This window comes from Equus caballus, chromosome X (genome assembly GCF_041296265.1).
Source record: "Equus caballus isolate H_3958 breed thoroughbred chromosome X, TB-T2T, whole genome shotgun sequence".
Classification (NCBI taxonomy): domain Eukaryota; kingdom Metazoa; phylum Chordata; class Mammalia; order Perissodactyla; family Equidae; genus Equus; species Equus caballus.
The window spans coordinates 97,032,888-97,037,607 of NC_091715.1; the positions used below are offsets into that span (position 1 = coordinate 97,032,888).

Consider the following 4,720-nt stretch of genomic DNA (forward strand, 5'->3'; position numbering starts at 1 on the left):
TAGGGGAGCCAGGTACCGTTCTCATCAACCACCTATGCTAGCATTTTATGAAATCACAAAAGGATTCCAGGTGGTCCACAGACTGTATAGACACTAAATAATATGGAATCACTGAGTGGGGAAGTTTTCCCTTTTAAATTATTTTTCAGGTCTCACTTTGGTGCAAGTTTGTCTCAAACATTTCTCTGACACATTCTAATCAAACTTTTTAACAAAGAGAAAGCAGGTCTTAAAGCCACAGACACAGGAGCCTCTACTAGGCAACAATGTTTAGCTAGATTTTAAGAAGATTGTTTTCTTCTGGTAGAGGAGAAGAATTTTCCACCCCCAAATCTGTCTCTTTGGTTTTATTATTTTTAAGAACAAAAGACTCACGAAGAAACCTTGACCTCCCCCTAACTTCCTAAAACAATTTAAGATAGAAGGCCTGTTCCAGGAAGGAGCTATCACCGTAAATAACTCTAGTATAATATGAACTAGGCGTGGGAGACAGGGAGGAACTCAGCAAGGCCCATTTGATCAAAGTCCTCTCCATGTCCCATTGTCTCTGCAAGGCATGGCAAACATTTGCTTTTCCATCTCCATGTGAATTGCCTTCCTCCTCTTTGAAGTCCCAAACCACTATACCCAACATCCTCCTTTGTCTTTAGCTGAAGATGGTATTAAAGGTGGTGGCTTTGGCCATTTTGATGAGTTACTCCATTTTCCTGGGTTTCTGTCACGTAGACAGTTTATTAAATTTGTTTGCTCTTCCACTGTTAATCTGTTTCACGTCAATTTAATTCTTGGACCAGCCAGAAGAACCTAGAAGGGTAGAGGAAAATTTTCTCCTCCCCTCCATTTTTTCAATTTATATTTACTCATGCCTTCTATTTATGACAAATGGCACTGGGGTTGACCTTAAACAAATAGACAACTAGTTATTTCTCTGGCAAAAATGGGTTTATTTGGAACCAGTAAAAAATTGCAATTCGGGGCCTGCAACCATGGCAAGCTGCATGCAAGTCCCCAGCAACAAGAGGAGGAGAAATTCTTTTATAGAGGGGAAGAGGAACTTGGGAGGGCTATTGTAAACAAAGAGTTCAAGGTGTAGTTGTTTTTCATTGGCTAAGTTGTGACAGTCTCTCATTGGCTGAGCTTCCTGCTGACCAACAAGAGGAAGTCTTTCCTCTTCCTGTTGGGCTCTGCTATTGATGTAGGTTGTGAGAGCTCCCCTTTTGGCCTTCTGATTCCACTTTAATGAGGTTTCTGTTTATTAATTTCCACAATGGCTTCCGTTTAATGTGATAATATAAACTCTCCTTTTCAAATCAATAAGTAAAAAGAATTTAAGTTAATTTAAAGAAAAAAGATGTTAAGGAAATAATAGTAAAGGTGGTATGTGTATAAAGCATAATTTGTGAAGGAAGTTTTTGGTGGTATACTGATGTAATGAAATTTATGAAGATAACTCACAGAAATCTCAGGTGTGAAAACTATTCCCTAAGCTATGTCTATGTAATACCATTAATTTGGCCATTTTTTGCCAAATCATCTATTGTAGTCATCAATATTTTCAAAAGGAGAATAGCAGAATATGCCACCCCAAAATGTGCCTCTTTGGCATATGATTATTTTGAGAAATTGCAGACACAGGAGAAGCTCTGAAAACATAGTAGAAGTTACCCTTTCGTAAAGGAAATCTACATTTATAAAGGAAATTTACATTAGAAAGGGGACCCCCACCAAAGCTATTAGGAGAGATCACTTTTTCACCTGAGAGACTTATCTGCTTGGCAGGACAACCTTGCTTTACCAAAAATCTCCTCTTCTTACTTTCCCATGAATTGCCTTCCTCCTTTTCAAGCCCCAGAACCCTCTCCCTTTTCTTAGCTCAGGGTGGTATATAAGCCTCAATTGTCTGGCTGCCTTTTCAGGGTCCTCTCTTTGTGGGGCTATACGTATGTACGTATGTAATTAAAATTGTTTTTTTCTTTTCCTGTTTATTTGTCTTTTATCACAGGGAGGTCTTAGCCAACAACTCAGAAGGGTAGAGGGAAAATTATTTTCTCTCTTACACGAATGGGAAATCAAACACCAAATTGTTGTCTCTTGATACTTACAGTTTGCCAAAAATCAATCAGTTTGTTTGAACTGTACCCTCAACTTTCAATAAACCCAATCTTTTTGTGGCTTGTGAGTCCACAGTTCCGATAGTTGAGTTTCTACTTTTGCATGAGGACTTGTACCTTTATTCCTTCCTTGAGCTACAGTTGAATCACTCCTGTTGGCATATACACATTGCTAGACGTTATAGCATGAAAAAAAAAAATATAAGACCCATCCTTTAGGAGCTTAAAGGCCAGTCGTAGTGTCAAAAGGAAAACATAACAAAAGCTAGCATTTATCCAGCTCTTAGTATACTGAACTTAAAAGCTTTTCCTTCATTATCTCATTTCCTCCTCACAACAAACTTCTGAAGTAAGTACTAATGACTTATATTTATTGAGCTCTTACTAGGTGCTTTATATGTATTCTATAATTCTCACAATGACCCTGTGAGGTCCTGACAATCAGCCTCAATTTTATTTTTCATTTTTAAGATATACATATGTATTTTTACATTTGTTTTTTTTATTGAGGTCATATTGGTTGATGGCATTATATAAATTTCAGTTGTACCATCATTATATTTTTATCTCTGTATAGACTTCATCATGTTCACCAACAAAAGTCCAGTTGCCATCCATCACTATACAAATATGCCCTTTTACCTCCCCCCCCTTTTTTAGAGGGGAACTGAACCCCAGACAGGTTAGGCAATTTGCTCAAGATCACACTGCCAGTAAGTGGTGGAGCAGAGGATTTGAACCCAGGCATGGCTCTAAAGCCAGGACTCTTGCTGCCTTGCTATTATCTCAGTTTTATAAATGAGGATACTGAGGTTTAGGCAGAAAAAAGTAAACTGCCCAAGACTAAACAGCCAGTAAGTGATAGAACCGGGTTCTACTTTGACTGTAGGGCCTGTGCTTTTAGCCCTTAATCTACACTGTCTCATAAAAGAATGGGCAAATCATGCAAAAGAACAACAAAGGAATGTCACAGGGCAGGGTGTGGTGAAGGCAAATTTAGCAGAAGAATTTCCAGATTTTGTCTTCTTTTCCAGGAAGAAAGCTTTTGTTATTTGCATTGCTCCTGATTTCCTTGTTTGATTTGCTTTTATACTTTGCCATTTTTTTTCAACAATAAGGGCAACTAGTTCAACACCCAGACCCTTCCATACTCGGGGCTAGTTGTCTTGCTGCCCTGATGATACGGACATGTTCAATTTTCTCACGTTCCATTTGCTGTTTTATCGATACAGTTATTGATAAAAGAAAACTCCCTGCCCAGATACATTCTTTGGCCTTAAATTGGCTTGACGGGGGGATGTTACCTTTGGACCATTAACCCGCTTGGTAGCAAAAGCCTTTCTAGATTGGCAGTGCTCACGGTGTATTGATATGAACATCTCCAAAGCCTCCAAATTAATCTTTTCTCTGACTCTTAAGAGTAGCAGCTTTTTGTTTTTATTTTTGCCTGAGAGGTTCCACATTCAGTTGATACTGTGGCTTTCTTTAATTAGTTTTGCTATACCCCTCCAAATAAACAAAGCTGTCCCAAACCCAGCCCAGAAAGAAGTTAGCTCATGAAAACTGAGGAGTATCTTGACCTGCAGGAGTGGTGGGTGTGATGGTCGTGCTGGTGTGTGTAGATGTATACGTGACAGAGGGAAGTACAAATATGAAGCAAAAAATGCTCTTTTCCTTGGAGCAGGCGGCCACAGCGCTCCTGCAGCCATGGCCAAGAGTAAGGCCAGAGACCTTCCTGGCAAGAAGAAGTAGGAGCTGCTGAAACAACTGGATGACTGAAGGTAGAGCTGTCACAGACGAACGTAGCCAAAGTAACAGGCCGTGTGGCGTCTAAGCTCTTCAACATTAAAGTTGTTCATGAATCCATCACCAGCATTCTCACTGTCATTAACCAGACTCGCAAGGAGAACCCTCTAAAGGGCAAGAAGTACAAGGCTCTGGATCTATGGCCCAAGAAAACGCATGCCTTGCCTCGCTGATTCAACAAGCACGAGGAGAAGCTTGAAAACCAAGAAACAGGAGTGAAAGGAAAGGCTGCACCCACTGCGGAAGCACACAGTCAAGGCCTGAGCGTCAGGATGTCATTAAAACCAAACAAAGTGGCAAGAAAAAGAAAAGTAAAAAAATGAAATGGCATAAGAAATAAGGGCAGAAAAATCTCTTGTCGTCGGTTTGTTTGTTACAGTTCTTCTCTTCCTATATGCTATGCAATCTAGAGATTTCCTTGAAGAGAGGGTCTCTTGTTTCTCCATTCATTAGCGCTGTGGGAAGGAGAGGATTCCATGACTGGTATTCTAACTGAATATTAGACCAAGACAGGGCTTGCTTTCCAACTCTAAAGAGAAGGTTTCAGATCCCCCCTCTACTTGGAAAACAAGTGCATATTTCCCGTTTAGATAATAGGTTATGTAAATCTTCTTAACGAAACCAAGAGTATCAGTTGAATACTGGTGACAGCGTTCTTTTAAAAATGTTCTTGTGGAGTCACCAAGGACAGGATAATTAAAACTCCTTGCAGAGCTTAGTTCTTTGACCTCTCGTTAGTTTCAGCATTATAAATTGCCATTTGTTAGCAGCCTAATTTGATTATTAGCCCCTCTGAGCTTACA

The 4,720-nt window shown here is 39.7% G+C and overlaps 1 pseudogene; it reads left to right on the forward strand.

The window, feature by feature from the left end:
* Positions 1-3,818: 3,818 nt before the first annotated feature.
* Positions 3,819-4,181, forward strand: LOC106781369 (large ribosomal subunit protein uL29-like; annotated as a pseudogene).
* The last annotated feature ends 539 nt before the right edge of the window (positions 4,182-4,720 follow it).